Here is a 17,038-nt window from a genome sequence, read left to right on the forward strand (position 1 = left end):
AAATGTTAGAACTATATATTATTAAAATTAGTTTATTTTGTCAGAACGTTTTTAATTTTTATATCTTAAGTATACAGGATTGGTCTGTCACTAGAGACAAAAATTGGGCATTTTTGGAGACACCACAAAAATAGGAGATAACTATAAATCACGAGCAATATCTTTGTTTATGATATTAGCAAAGAAAATTACTTTACAAAATTGGAAGTCAGATCTCATCCTGTCTTTGAAACCTGGATTCACAACCTGTCGAGTTGTGGAGCCTACACATTTCTCTGTAAATTTATTTTTATACATTTAATTCATTCATTAATTTTCTTGTCAGCTTAGTCCCTTTATTAATCCGGGGTCGCCACAGTGGAATGAACCGCCAACTTATCCAGCAAGTTTTTACGTAGCGGATGCCCTTCCAGCCGCAACCCATCTCTGGGAAACATCCACACATTCACACACACTCATACACTACGGACAATTTAGCCTACCCAATTCACCTGTACCGCATGTCTTTGGACTGTGGGGGAAACCGGAGCACCCGGAGGAAACCCACGCGAAGGCAGGTAGAACATGCAAACTCCACACAGAAACGTCAATTGAGCTGAGGTTCGAACCAGCGACCCAGCAACTTTCTTGCTGTGAGGCGACAGCACTACCTACTGCGCCACTGCCTCGCCCCATACATTTAATAATAAAAAAAATAATAATAATAATAATTCTCATGCTTTCTGGAGGATATTGTATTAAATTGTGTCCGACTGTTTGTGTATTGTGAAAAGGCCTTTGTACCCTTTTTATCTGTTTAAGTTACTGTTAATTTTCTTTTTAAAAACAATATATTTTTAAAAATAAAATAAAATGAGTGATAGAATTATAAAAACAAAACATATATAATAAAACCACAGAAAGAATGAACAACCGAATGAACAAACTAATTTGACTAACTGATTGATTGACAGACACTGACAAATCAACTGAACGCTAGCTGGAACACAGATATCAGGGTGGACAAAATGATACAAAATGCTAATTGACTTCTGTCTTTCGAGACAATCAACTTCTTGCTGATACTTTACAAATCAATACACTAATTGATTTCTAAAAAAGTTTTTAAAACTCTGCATATTTGCACAAACACCAAACAAACTATTGCGTGTGTGTGTGTGTGTGTGCACTTGTGTGTGTATGTGGGAAAGTCGTCTGATAAAGTCAGGGGTAGTGACTGTTTAACAAAAAGAATTTCTCAGATCTTGTTAGGCTGAGGTTGTTCAGGTGTCTGGGGTCGAACTGAAGGGTCTGTGGGCGACTGAAAGAGCTCTGTAATTACAGGCCAGCATGTCTCGCCGTAGCCAAAGAATGGAGCCCGAAAGTGGCCGCTGTGCAGCTTTTTGCAGAGCACTTGTGCTTGCGACTCGGACCCAATTGTGCTGCTGGGAAAAGTGCACAAAGGAAACAGGAGGAGTCCACTTAATCCTGACGGGGCGCAGTCAGTCAGAGTCACCGTGGCCCACGCACTTTTCATTTATCTATTTTAGGGATTCTTCCAAAACTGCTCTTGTCTAATCTTGATTTCTTTGTCTCTTTAATTCTCTCATAGAAAAAACAAAAGGCTTTTTCTATAGGTTTGCAAATAATGTCAAACTCTGAACCCCACTCCAACCTGGACTAATCCAAAATCCAACCAAAAAAAAGGGGAAAAAAATAAATAAATTATATATATATATATATATATATATATATATATATATATATATATATATATATATATGTGTGTGTGTGTGTGTGTGTATATACACTTTTTTACATGAACTATATTCAATGCCAATTTTAAGTACAATTTATTACATTCAAAGCTAATTTAAATTGTATTCAAAATTAAAGACAGACAGAACAACAGATAAACAGACTGACATATATAATGAGGATATATAAATTAATGGATGGATGGGTGGACAGATCGATGAGTAGATGGATGAAAGACTGAGTGAATAAAAGGATGATAAAAAAGACGGACTTTAGGGTAAACGGGTGGATGGGTAAATGGATGGATGGAAGGGTGGATGGATGGATGGATGGATGGATGGGCAAATGGATGAATGGATGGATTGGTAAACACATGAGTGGGTAAATGGATGCATGGGTAAACGGGTGGATGGGTAAACAGAGAGAGGGATGGATGGATGAATGGGTGGATGGATAGGTAAAGGAATAGATGGATGGGCAAACGGATGGATGGATGGATAGGCAAAAAGAATGGATAAATAGATTAGCAAACGGATGGATGGGCAAATGGATGGATGGCTAAAATGGGTGAATGAGCAAACGAATGGATGGAAGGATGGATGGATGGATGGATGGGCTAATGATTGGATGGGTAAATGGATGGGTGGGTAAATGGATGGATGGCTAAACGGGTGGATGGGTAAAAGGATTGGTGGATGGGTAAAAGGATGGATGGATGGGTAAACAGATGGATGGATGGATGAATTGGTAAACGGATGGATGGATGGATGAAAGAGTGATAGAATGATAACAGACAGACAGACAGAGATGATGGATGGATGGATGGATGGATGGATGGATGGATGGATGGATGGATGGATGGATGGATGGATGGATGGATGGATGGATGGATGGATGGATGGATGGATGGATGGATGGATGGATGGATGGATGGATGGATAGATAGATAGATAGATAGATAGATAGATAGATAGATAGATAGATAGATAGATAGATAGATAGATAGATAGATAGATAGATAGATAGATAGATAGATAGATAGATAGATGAAAAGATAGTTAGACCAAAGTACTAAACCTTGTCTTCCCTACACTAACTTGGACTATTCCAGAAATATCTCCTAAAAAAACTTGGTATAAATGTATTTTTGAACCAAGTGAAAAAAAAAGATCTGCTCAGATCAGGGATGAACCGCTAAAATAATTTTTTTTTTAATAACAAACCCCTTCAAAAAAACGCTGCATTCTTTCTGTCTGACAGAAAAGGGCCCGGCAGGCCTTCTGACTGCTTAAAGCTTGGAGTTGTTATCCTAGCAACTGGAGATAAAATGGTCTCCCGGAGTCCGTGGGAGACTGACTGTGCGAAAGAGCAGATCCCTTAAGCATTTCCTGGTGCAGAGGTCCTCAGCTCCTGACGCTATGGCCCCGGGCTCAGTGCACATAAAGCCTCCTTATTGCTGCAGTCGAGGCGGTGAATACGACCACAGTGATGCAGGGAGGTCAGGGGCACACCTCAAAGGATACGGCTTGCATTTATTTCTTTCCTTCTTATCCTCGTTTTTACACAACACCCTGATCCTACTGAAAGTTCTTAAATTGCTATACCTCCATTTTCAGCTGTTATTTATTAAAAAAAGCGATATTCGTGCACTAGAGAAAGGGAGAACGCCGTGCACTTGTTGAGCAGGGTGATCTGAAAGATTCATGAGTTGTAATGCAAGCTTAACCTGGCCTCCTCTCGCAGATCTGTGCTCCCTGCCACCCACCTGCGCTCCGTGACGGGGCACAGAGGCACGCACACATGCACACACACTGCCTAGGCCCTTTGTGCTGGCTTCTGTTTAATTACACATCCCATAGCTTTGCTGGCCGCGCGTTACAGCGCTTCGAGCCTGACTAAGACTCTCCGTGCACTGACTAAGGCTTGAGAAGCAGAGACTGTATAGCAGTCTATCCGCAGGTGAAGGTGGTACCGCAAAGCCTCCTCAATAATAGAAGGCGTGTGACAGTATCATTTATGAGACGCAGAGGGACGCTGTCATTTCAAAGCAATGCGCAGCAGTATTATTTACAGACGCAGCGACTGTGTGAGGTCATCACAGCGGGGCGGCAGTGAAGGGCAGCAACATTCAGGTTCAGTGCGAAGAGAACTCAGCTGCACTGAGAATGCTCACTTCACACAGCCATTCGAATATAGGTTTAATTCATATGTTTTGGAAATTGTTGAACACTTCTCTGATCAAAACATTGTATAAAATACCTAAAAGGGATCGTTCCCCAGAAAAAAAAGATTAATTCTGTCATCATTTACAAATAAAATGCTATTTGACTTTCTTTAATCTGTTAATGAAGATATTTTATGTGGCACCCATTGACTTCCATGTGATTTATTTCCTACTATGGAAATCGATGTGTTCGAGCAACCAGCATTCTACAAATAAATAATATATTTTGTGTTTAAACTCTTACTGTAGGTTTAAAATCACATAAGAAAAAAAAAATAGTGAGGTAATTTTCATTTCTGGGTGAACTATCCCTTTAAAGCTTGATTGTTTACAGGCCCTGTAGGTGGTACAATACCACCAAATGATAGATAAAAAGAAAAAGATATAGATTGACACAATCTCACTGTAAAAATATCCGTTAATTAAGAGGTTTGTGATTCAGGCTTTCTGATTTCAGTTTATTTACTATTATGGCAATGTTTCTCAACCACGTTCCTCGAGGACCACCAGCACTGCATGTTTCCTTTGTCCGTCACACCCATTACAGGCCTTTTAGTCTCTGCTAATGAGCTGATGATCTGAATCAGGTGTGTTTAGTTAATCGCCCACTACTCAGTTGAATTTAGACGTACTACTCAGCCGTTAGAAAAGTATGTTCTATTGACCTTAATCTTCAATGCCGAAGTGTTCTTGATTTTGCAATTGTTTTAGAACGTTCAATTCAGTTTCCTATGGGAGAAATGACTTAAGAAAATTATCAAACTATTTGCTCTACAAACAAGTGTTTGCATGATTATACAAAGTAGAATAATATAAGAAGAAAATGTCAGTTTGCAACATCAAGCAGCAGAACAAGCTGTTTTTAACGTCTAAAAATGAATGGGAGTAAATGAGACTGGAAGTTTCGAGCCAAAAAGTTTCAAATGGCTGCACCCACTCGTAAATGAAGAATAAGGTGAATACGGTATGAATGTAAGTAGGATGAAAGGAACTCGGACGTACTACATCCGCCCTTTTTGTCATGATCATGTGACCTACCCGTGTCAGTTGCGTCACTTCACTCTCATTCATGAATTCTCTCGCAGGGCATCATGGGATAGTGTAGCATCCATCCAATGCACAGAATCTCATTTAGGTCAGCCGGGCACTTGCATACTGATTTTAGAATTCTATGAATTTACAAATACTATTCATCTCGCATACTGTTTTTAGCGTACTATATAGTATGGAAGAATGCGATTTCAGATGCAGAAATGGAAAATGTGCAGAGCTGGTGCATCTTCGAGAACGTGGTTAAGAAACACTGTATTATGGGACCTTGATCACCGCTCTGTTGCTTTTTGCTGTTAAAAATTGAACTCAGCAGATTAAAGTGACATTTATTAGACATTTTAGTAGTTTAAAACAATATATTGAATAAAAAATATACATTTGTATAGATAATTAAGAAACAAATATTGGCAGTTTAATACAAGGTTTTAGACCATAATTTACAACACCAATACAGATAATATATTATTAAACTATTAAAAATGTAAATAAGAGTCACTTTTTTAATAATGCAATTTAATCAAATTTTTGAATATTTTTACAGTGCAGAACAAAAGAACTGAAAGAATAAGACAAGGAGACAGACTAAGATAGAGAAACAAAAAGACTGTTAAATAGATTCGATAGACGGATACAATGACAGAACAGTAACGACGGACAGACAGGCAGACGGATAATGACAGAACAATATAAGTGCAGACAGATAGATAGTCTCATGTAGAATAACAGAACAAGAGATAGATTCAAAGATATAATGACACAGAATGTCCTCCATACAGGCGATATGACAAAATAGTAGCAGATAAAATGACAGATCGGACAGAAGAAAGATTGATACACGAAACAGACAGAGTACGAAAGGATAAAATGACAAACAACAGACAGATAGAAGAATAAATGAGAGAGCAGAAAGACAGAAGTAAGGATCGTCCGGCACAGACAGATTGTGTGTGGCAGTTAAAAGGAGTGAAGGCCAGCTAGCAGCCCATCTGTGGGCAGAATCAAACCCTGTGATCAAGCAGGTTCTGTGACAACAGCAGCAGCAGGTGGGATGCCACTGATCTCTACGCCACACATCACAGGTCTGCTCTCTCTGAAAATCCCCACCATGCAGACACTCGCATAGCGGATTTATCACCCCGCCTGATACATGCATCCAGGGTGGCTTTACAGTGCTCCATCCAAAAACATGGACGGAAATAGTGAGCGCAACACAGCTGGACAGGGTTGTAGGTTTTTCACTGGTCGCTGATGCCTTTGTTTTTCATTTCAGTTGCATTTTTTTTAATTGTTTACTCCAGGGCTTTGCTCCTCGTCATTTGTTTGAACGGATGTTGTGATTACGACAAATAAAAAAAAAGAGGGCCTTCTGTGGAAGCGCCGCATCTCAGCCCGCAATATGTGCACAGCATCTGTTGATGTTTAATGTCACCCAGCAGACGCTGGCAGACTTGCGCTGATCTTTCCTCTCTCTCTCTCTCTGGATGAGGGTCCGGGCGAGAAGCCCTGCTGCCCCTCTCTCTCTACCCCACGTCTCTCTGGATGCGGGAGGCAGAGGGCACTGGAGCAGAATGCGTCCTAATTAAAGAACCCAGATGAGGAGCTCCAACTGTACCATCCTCTGGCTCCAAACGCTCTTAAATATTTATCAGCTTACCGGGTGGATCAGCTACACCCCTCCACCAGCCGACCCGCCAGCATGCTGATCCCCAGGCCAATGATAACAAACTATCAAATCAATCGGCTTTGCATTTTTTTTTATAAACACACACTAGTCTCACTTCCTGTCCGCAGAGGTCCCGGCTATGAGCTTAAGGTTACAGCACAGACCGGACGGCCACTAATCACAGCTGCAAGAGGAGCAGTGCTGAGGAAGACAGCAGGGTTTTAATATTGGCCGGCCAGCTGTTGCCGTGCATGCCGTTCACACATGCGGCTCCAGAACCCTACCTGTTCCTGGAGGACACACACTCACACTAGAAAATATTAGAATACAAGTCCAATGTCACAGTCACCTCAGGACTGATGCAAGCAAATAGTAAACAACTCGAAAAATAAATAAATAAATGAATTTTTGTTGTTGTTGCTGTTATTATTGTTATTATTATTATTATTATTATCATTAATGTTGTTGTCATTATTATTATTATTATTATTATTATTATTATAACTATTATAACAATAATCGATTATATTTTACCAATTGAAATCTAAATAAAAAAGACAAAATTCATATTAAATATAAACTACTAAATTATACCATAAATAATTGAGCATTAAAATGTGAAAAAATATTAATTCAACTATAAAAGAGAAACAAATACAGAATGGTTACATTGAATCCAATAAATAAGTTTATATTTGCATAGCCAAAACATGTAAAAGTCTAAAAAAAAAAAAGGAATAATATAAATAAGAATAAAATATTAATAAAAGAATAAAAATAAACTTTTATTATAGGAATAAAACCTTGTTTTGCCAATTCAAAGACAAATAAAAATCATCTAAACAAATAATAAATATAAAATACTATACATTATTAAAATTTTATGACTTTAAAATAAATTATATGTAAACAGTTCAAAGTTTATTGAAAGGATAGTAATAAAAATGCAAGATAACTTAAATACAACAAGTACATTTAAATATAAAAAAATAAATCACAGTCCCATAAAAAATTATAATTAACAAAAAAGTAATTAAAATTAACTAGATTTTTAAGCACGAACAAAACAATACACAAATCAATAATAAGATAAATTATATAGCTACAAATAAGTAAAACAAAACAAATAAATATATACATGTTTCTATAGTCTTAGTAAACAATACAATATAAGCTCTTATATTTTGGCAATTTAAACTAGTTTATTTTACTTATTTTAACAACTTATTTTTTTATAAATAAATAAACAAATAAATAACATTATTATAATAAAATAATAATATTAATAAATAATAATAATAATAGTAATAAAAATAATAATAATAATAATAATAATAATAATAAATAATAATAGTAATAATAATAAATAATGATAATAATAATAATAATAATAATAATAATAATAATAATAATAATAAATAATAATAGTAATAATAATAATAATAATAATACTAATAATAATAATAATAATACAGTCTTACATAACCAGACAGCAGACAAACAAACAACAACCACAACTACAAATTAGAACTAAACTAAAATGAGGACGGAACCACATGACAGTAACTACATGTCAACAATCATGCTGAACTTTAGCTCTGCGTCGAGCACTGTTTGTTAGCATATAAAGTCAATAGGGAGTCACGCCAGGGCACAGGGTCGACCCCGCGCCTCGTCTGGGCTCCCATGAGCTACTGTGACCGCCGTCTACTGTTACCAGGCAACCCTTCTGTTGATCCCGCTTTTATGTTTCCACCCCCCACCTCGGGCAGGCATTCTTAAAGTGCTTAGGATTTACAGTGAGCGATGGGTGTCTGAGTGTGTGTCTAAAGTGCATCATCTTGACTCCAAATGGCCTGGAAACACGCTCAGAGGACTTCTCCTTTCCTAATTGCCAGTGGAACCACGTTCAGCCATTGAACGGCTAACATCCTAATAGGGACAGGTCATGGGGCCATTTGACTAGTCACTAACTAGTCAATAATCTGGTTTATGCAGATTGAGATTTAGCCTTTTAATTAGTGTTCTGAGATTTAGCTGTCTCCCTGAGAAGTTAAAGAATCGTACAACAGAAAAGCAAAAAATCATGAAACCTTGTTTTTTTCTCTCCTCGAAATCCATTCAATAACAGCTTGCTGTACGCAAAACTAAACTTGACTTCATTTAGTGTTTCCAGGAGTAGTTTTGGAGTGGATCTTGATGTTTTTATTAATTGTTTTAAGAGAAATCTTATATAAACGAGCAAAAATATGTTGGATAGGAATTAGTTGAACTAAAAACCGGCATTTATTGTAAGGAATAGTAGGCTGTGAGGTATACGACGTGTGATGCATGATGTAAGACACCTTACCATGCAGTTTACTTTCCACAGAAAACAGCAACAAACAACAAAACTAGTTGGTTTGGTGTTACTTCATATATTGGTTTACGGTATATTACTCTTAAAACGTAACAGTCCTGTGTTCAATTCCGTCAAAATACCTCCAACTTTAATTATATTTTGTAACTAGATGGCAAATAGATACAATTATATGATATGTATACGTTTTCCGCCTCACCTGATGTATATCACCGCATTACCTTCTTCTTCTGTGTCTTCTTGGCTCAGTACCATGTGTTTGATAAACAGTACTGGCAATGCGTGAACGACTACTCTCCGCCACACACCATACTGATATAGTGCAATCTATTTTCTCCAACAAGTAATCCAAACCACATTTTGTCCAGATATTAGTCGGAAATTCACAAAGAAAATGTGAAGCACTGTAGCCTTTTAGTTCTGGTAAATCGTTGATCTTCATTCGAAAACACTATATTTAAGCCTTATGCAGCTAAAATTAAATACGTCATCATTGCCAAGTTAAGTAAATAAAAGGATTATTTTAATAATTTCGCTGTTACTACTGTATGAAACTTAGTTATTCTTATTCCTTTAGTACGATAAGCAGTCTTATGTTTGTATGATATATTATTGCTTGTTTTTTTTTTAAACACAATGTATGTCAGTCAAACATTTAGAGTGTTACCAAAGTCAGTGATTTGAGTTATATTTTGAAATCAAGACATTTAATCTGCTTCAAAAACACATTTATCTGCTTTACATGATATTTGACAACACCCTTGCTTGCTTATTGATTTGTTTGATGACAAATGCGCTTTTGGAAGCTTCAAAATAAAAGTCACTATCCAACACTGTTAAACAGCATGAAAGAGCCAGGATAACATTGTAGTCTGCTCCAAGAAAGTCATACACACCGAGAATGGCTTGAGGGTTAGAAAATTATGGGGCAATTTTCATTTTTGGGTGAACTATTCCTTTAACTTATCTTTGTTCCTAAACATTTAAACTGTTCGTCATGTTTGCAGAATGGTTTTCAACACAATTATAAACGCAAAACAGTGACTTGCATAAAATCTGCCTCAAATGCATCCAATTAGGGTTAGTTGAGCCATGATCAGACTATACATTCTTCCCAAACATTTACTGTGTATGAGGAGGTTGCTTTGAAATGACCGAAACACTGATATTTCCAACAAAAATTCGGTCTTCTAGATTTGATTAAATGTTTATAAAAGTATTTTTTTCTTGTGGTTTGACATATGGTATTCAACACAATTCTAAACGCAAGACTGTGACTTGCACAAATCCTGTCTAAGATGCATCCAATTAGGGTTAGTGGAATCTTGGTCAGACTAATCTTACCAAACATTTACTGTGTATGCAGAGGCTGTTTTAAAATGACCATATTCAACCAAAATTCAGTATTTTCGATTCGACTAAATGTTTATTTGGCTTAATAAAAATAGTTTTTAGTTGCGCAATGGCATTTCTACGCATAATAGCACGTCTTGTGTAAACCCCCTCCAAAAATGCATTTGACATGGTGAATCCAAAACCAAACTGGAATTGACTAGACGTTCTTCCGAAACATTTAGTCTTTGCGATGGTTGTTTTGGAGTGCGCAATGATATTTCAGCAAAGACTTAAATTAATCCCAGCTTAAAAGAATTAGCTGGAAACGTGGGATGCGTAGAAAAACGTATACACGCATGGAAAAGGCAACATGTGGCTGGGGTAAAAACCAGTCGAAAAGTCAGCTCCCAGAAGCCCATGTCCATTGCGAAAAGAATTGGGCGTCTTCCAGGAGTGCATCTGCTCTACCCAATTTTCCCCTATTGAAGGTTCGACGCATATGAGACCCAACGAGAAACAATGAACAAGGAAGACACATGGGGAGAAAGAAAGAGAAGGATGGGAAAAAGCTTTCCTGGTGGGGCAGGCTAAACTGGTCTGGCTCTCATCAGAGACTTATCCCCTCTTAGGGTGAAGGAGTGCAGGGAAGGAAAAGGAGGGGTGTGAGACAAAGGGGGAAGAGGGTTGGGGGATTTGTCACGTATGCCTCTAAAGTTTCACAGCCCTGCAGGACTCTTCACCAGAACGTCTACTACTTCACACGGCTCTTTTATAGGAATCACTTGCTGATACGAGCAGAACGAGTCTCGGAAGAACCAACGCAAGTCAATAAAACAGCACTATAGACGTTACAGCCGAAAAAACGAGCACTGCATATGGTTTGCTTTTTTTAATGTGAGGCTCAAGCTAGCACCTTCATGACTGATTACTGATAAACAAAGCAGAAATACGCTCTAATAAATAGCTGTGATGCTTATTATGGCTATAGAACAGGCTCAGCTGCGTGGAGATACAGTTTAATGACCTGGCAATGCCAGAAGGCTCAGGACAGAAACACAGAGATAACACTATGATGCAGATGGGTTAACTTGGCATGGAGCGCCACAAGAACAAAAGTAGCTTGAGCCCCAAGGCAGAGAAAAATGTAACACATGATGGGTATTTCTTGCACCTCATGGAAAGCGTAGAAATGGTGGACCGGCAGCCAAGAAATGAATTCACGGCTATGTTTTTTTTTTTTTTTTTTTTTTAAAGGATATTAAATTAAGATTTATTTTGTTTTGTTTTTAATATGTTTCATCAGTATTTTAAGCTATGCTGTGCAAATGATTTCTTTTCCTTTTGTCCCATTTGCTTATTAGTTTAAAATAGAAAAAAATATAATGCTGTTTCCAATAAAAAATTTTAACCTCAATGGTATTTACGTTTGTTTTTATTGAAATTTTTCATTTTTAATAATTATCTTTAAACCATTTAAAGTATTTTCCCAATTAGCCCAAAATAAATATGTATTTTAAATTAAACACATATAAACATACAGTCTCTAACATTGTAAATATGAATAGAGTTTCATCTTGGTTTTCAAAATAAAGTACTAACAACCATATGTATCAGAAATGTCCTTGCTAATATTGCCATCTGCATCATATATGTCAGGACGGAGATTATATGTCCTCTAATAGGCATTTACAGCATTTCCCTTGTAATAAGGTAAAAAATCTAGTTACAATCGAAACCTCATTGCTAACAGATGTTCAAATAAACCGTTATAATCTTTCTCTCTCGCTCCCGGATTAAACCGTGAGAATCAAGCTCCATATTTATTTGCGCGCCGAGTCGCAATGGTTCTAATTCCAATCAATTTCAACAAATCAAAAGCTAATCCTTTGAATCCGAACTAAAGCCCGGACTTCAAGAGCCCACCGTCAGCATGTTTTATAGATTTAATCCTGATACAGATTGAGAAACATGTAGCATGTAGATCGAGCACTCAAAGTCATGGGAAAGCCTACAGCTGAGATGCATGTGTTATGGCTGTGGTCCGTCCCAGCAACTGCAGGTGAGATACATGCACGGATGCTGTCAGGACAGGGATGGGAATCCAATGCCAGCTGATCAATCGCACACAAATGTGCCGCTGCGACTTCAACCCAAACCCTTTTAGCTCCGCCATATCTTGAGAACGAGAAACCCTGGAATTCCCCAGCCATCATTTGCTATTGAAAAATGGTAAGCCCAACACAATACGACGCGGCAACGTCAACAAACAAAAACAAAAGGCTGCAGACTCTATCAACCCCCCCTCATTCAGCATCAATAATACATTGCAGACTGGGAAGGGGGGTGGAGAGAAGCCATGCCGATGCCAACAGGCCATGGTACCGCACTGTTATCAGGCTTTCCCAAGCAAACCCCTACTTAAATTCCCCTCTAATTCCCCTGCACACGGCCCGCTTTCCAGATGGGCCCTGAGCCTCATGGCCTGCCAGCAACAGCTTGCGCCGTGTTTGTTGAAAACAAAGATGACGGATTAAATATCATGTGCTGCGCAGGGGGATGGAGGGGGGAAAAGGAGATAATTCCGTGTTTCCCGAGCAAATAAGGTGAGAGCTGAGAGGATACAGACCTCTGTATAGTGCAAATATCGAGCGGGACAACAGCAGCGTCTTCTCAAACACAGTCCTTTACTCCAGAGAGGTGTCTCTCTCTCTTTCTCTCCTTCGTTCTCACCATTGTTTGTTGCGGATCTGTCCTCTGTGACATCCCCAGTGCGCTCAACTGCTGCACTCGGTTTAATTATGGAGTTTAATCTAATGACATCGCACTGACTCAAATAATGTCCTCATGTTTCACTTTATGGGCTTTCCAATGCAAACACTTTTACTTTTAGGCAACTGTGAATTGCAAGCAGCATGGGTACACTGGGAGGCAACTAGTGAACAGGTTTATGACAAGTTCCTGTAGTTGAAATATCTGACCACCAACACCTCAAAATAAGGTGGAAACCAAGCCCTGAGTGAACAATACCAACAACAATAATAAAATAATTATGTTTTAGATTCATAATAATTTTTTTTTTATATACAATTACTGACGTTTCTTTTTGTCAATCATAATTCGTTTACATAAAAAACAGACCTAAATAAATAAATTATAACTGACACACAGAGCCAGCACTACATTGATTTATCTCATAAATATAATTAGATTAAGCCAATCCATTTGCGGACCACTTGAAATCCTTTACTGATCCATCAGATCAGATGTTTAAAGTTTGATTCTGGCTCTCGGCCCCTCTGTCTTTAATTTCCAATCACTCTCCACTGTCTCTGTATAAAAGCAAAGACAGAGCCACTGCTATTCAACAAAGCAAAGGCAGGTCAAATTGAAAAAAACTATCAATTAACTTTCAAATGGATGAAACAATCAAGCGTTTGTGTGCATTCTTTAACACTCCAGGGTGAACCGGTCATCCTGGTGCCACGTCCATCTCACCAGCCGTGCATAAATAGAGTCAAGTCTCAGACCGGACCCCTAAGAGGGGGGGGGGGGGGGGGCGCATTTGCCTCGGATATTCCCAGTTGAGCTGACAGATATTTACAGTACAATCCTCTCTCGCTAGGACGACCGTCCCGAATCATATAGCCGTAAACAGATCAATGACTCATGCTGTTCTGATAACTGAATACATGAATTCACATTACACAAAGACTCAGTCATTCCATTGACTGCTTTGAACAGACCCCACATATCCCGTTAATCCGACAAGAAAGTCCCGTATCGAGGCCTGGCACAGTGGAAGCCATCAAGCTAATGTATCTTATCTTGAAAAGAAAGAGAAACATGGGGGGAAAAAAGTGAATTTAAGACATGTAAAGCGAATCCTTGAAGCCGACTGTGCTTTATTTCCGTGTGAAGTTGGGACTGAATGAAGTGCCATTGTGAAACACATCACAACACAGAGCATTTCAATGCTGCTTGTGTTGAGGTTTGATTAGCGCCACAAAAAGGAAGCTGCTGGACCCTAGAAAGGCTTTCGGAAGTTTACGTAAGCTAGCCATGAAAGACGCCGTTTAATTGGTCTTACTGCACCTAAAGCGTCTTCTCCTGCGACTCCTGCTTGAAGGCGACACCGCGGACTGCTTAGCTCAGCTTCTAGCATGCAGCACCTCTAGGTGTCATGAAAGCAAGCTGAGAAATCAAAGCTATCTCTCCATGGACGCAAACAAACATCGGGCCAGCTGAATTAGGGTTGTCTGGCTTGGCCACGCGGACTCATTGTCTTTGTCCTGTGGACTTCTGCAGCCTAAGACATTAAAACTAGAGGCCTATCATTTGATCCCCAAACAGAAACTCGTTCCTTCTCCAAACGGCCCACTGCTGAATCACTGTGGCCGTGTCAGAAGCTGAAAAGGGGGAGGCAGGGAACTGAGCACTTGTCTTCATGTGTTTTGTGGTAACACCAAGAAGCACAGCGGTCCTCGTGCAGAAGGCCTGCGAAAATATACAGGCCTGACCAGAACACTCCCCTCTCATTTCCCTTTCATTTCCAAAACCTCAAGCACCACCAGTCTTTGTGCAACACTCGTAAAGAGAGGCCGGAGGAACAAATGTATCTGCTCCTCGTTTCTGGGGTATAAATATTACTGTGGCATTCGCCCTGGGATAACCGCAGGAGGGGGAAAAAAAGAGAGCGCAAAATTTCAATGCAACAGAAGACAAACGCGGCAGTTGTTTTGTCTAGTGGATTTGAGCGATGCTCTCAGCTTTTTGATTGATGAAATATGCATGCACGCATGGTTGAATGTGACCTCAAGCGCTCTGAGGCCTACGCATCGAGAGATGGCATCCAAAAACAAGTCTGCACATCTCGATGCTTTGGAGTAAATTTGAGGTTTATCCGAGTTTAAAGACTGAGGAGCCAGCAGCACTGTGGTCCTGTCGCATCATTATGGGATATGACAGATCGCCAGCAACGAAGGGCTACGCATATGGTTCATATCACAAGATCGCTCAGACTTCTTATGCATTCCATACTTATCACAGCCAAAGCGGCATTTGGTACTAAGTAGATGGAACAGCGTGGTTTTTCTTGTTAGTCTTTTCACGCGTTTCACACCCAAGACAAGTTTAAATTTAGAAGAGTGAACGTGACAATAAGGATTCTTATGGCTTGCAAACTTCAACATTTGGACGCAAATTGTTCTTGGCAACTTTGAAAAATTAGCAGCTAGCATAAATCTGGACAAAATGACAATTCAAGAGTTCACACTTAGCTGATGATTGATTATAAAGCAAGTTTGGCATGCTGTCCTGGGAGAGAGCCCTGAGCCCAGGGCTCTCTCCCGTTTGCAGGGCTTGAGAGGAGTTTGAGCTCAGGTAGGTATCGAGAGCGGATGACAGATTATAATTATTATGGAGAGATATACTGCTGGTTAAGAACTCAACTATAGTGCTAATTTGGATTGATTAATTCACTTATGACATGTTTTTGGACAGTGGGAGGAAACCAGACAATCTGGGTGAAACCCATGCGAGCACGGGAAGAACATGTAAACTTCGCAGAGAAACGACAAATGGCCTGTTAAGGACTAGAACCAGTGACATTCTTGCTGTGAGGCAACAGTGCTAACCACTGGGTGCCACCCTATAAAAGGAAAGGTGGTGGAGTAGGGGTGGAAGGGGGATTCTTCAAGGTGAAGATAGCTGTATCTGAAACTCTGGTTATTTGTAGTGAGTTAGGAATCATTTGATTGGTAAATCATGCATTAGTTAATGCGGGACCAGCCGTGTTCAGTCATAACCACATGCTCCTCTTAAAATTAGTTTACTTCACGTAAAAATGGGTTGCTGGTTTTGTTGTTGTTTTGCATTTGCAGTGAGGGTAACCACTGCAAATTATTAACTAAATAATAGCCTTAGAGATTCCTATATAATACTAGTAACATTTACATGTCTTACTGCAAATGTATGCACAACAAAAGTTGTTGGGGCCAATGAAAATGTTGGCAGGGTAACTGGAAAACTGACTGACTATTGGCCTGACTGGAAACAAAAAAATCCCTATTGCTGACCACTGAAAGGCAATAATGAATAAAACAAGTGTGGGAAGCACTATAAAATAGTCAAGGTAAGGTTTTCCACACTGATGTATGGTTAGTGTGTTACATCTTTCTTCTCACGAAGAACACCAGGCAGTTTTTAATTGCGCTACAGAAAAGGCTTGTTAAAATTGCAGATTGCTTTTATCTTGACGAGAGATGCTTAGGATTAGGTCTCTTCAGTCAGCCTACATTGTTTTGGAAAAGTGGCGGAGGGGGGGATGCAACAAGTTATGCAAATGAGATGTTAATTAGGTAAATGGTGAATTAGAATATACCAGTACAAACCAGCCCATTGGAATGGGAGTGTGGGAATGGGGAGGCTGGGGGAGCCAGCTGTACCCCTCCCTCTTCAATCACCGCCGAAAAACCCCCCGAATTCACTTGTGCCCTGTGCCTCCCTGCAGGGCACTGACATATTGTGGCTTTTGCCTGAGCGATAGCCTGACGCATAATGTCACCTCGGCCTGACCGGTGCTGAAGGGAGAAAAAGGTGTGCACGGAAAAAAGTTGCTTCTTTTTGCTTTGACAATAAATCTTCGCCAAAGCTTTAGTGTGCAACCCTC

The 17,038-nt window shown here is 39.2% G+C and overlaps 1 protein-coding gene and 1 long non-coding RNA gene across 51 annotated transcripts in view; both read right to left on the reverse strand.

Annotated features, from left to right (window-relative positions):
* Positions 1-17,038, reverse strand: part of nfia (nuclear factor I/A) — a 219,945-nt gene that overhangs the window by 117,013 nt on the left and 85,894 nt on the right.
* Positions 11,622-16,854, reverse strand: LOC147838489 (uncharacterized). Its single transcript, XR_015521871.1, has 2 exons — positions 15,801-16,854; positions 11,622-15,713 (listed from the first exon to the last, which is right to left on the reverse strand). It is a non-coding gene; the product is annotated as an uncharacterized LOC147838489 (long non-coding RNA).

Source organism: Danio rerio, chromosome 22 (genome assembly GCF_052040795.2).
Source record: "Danio rerio strain M-AB ecotype USA chromosome 22, GRCz13ab, whole genome shotgun sequence".
NCBI lineage: Eukaryota > Metazoa > Chordata > Actinopteri > Cypriniformes > Danionidae > Danio > Danio rerio.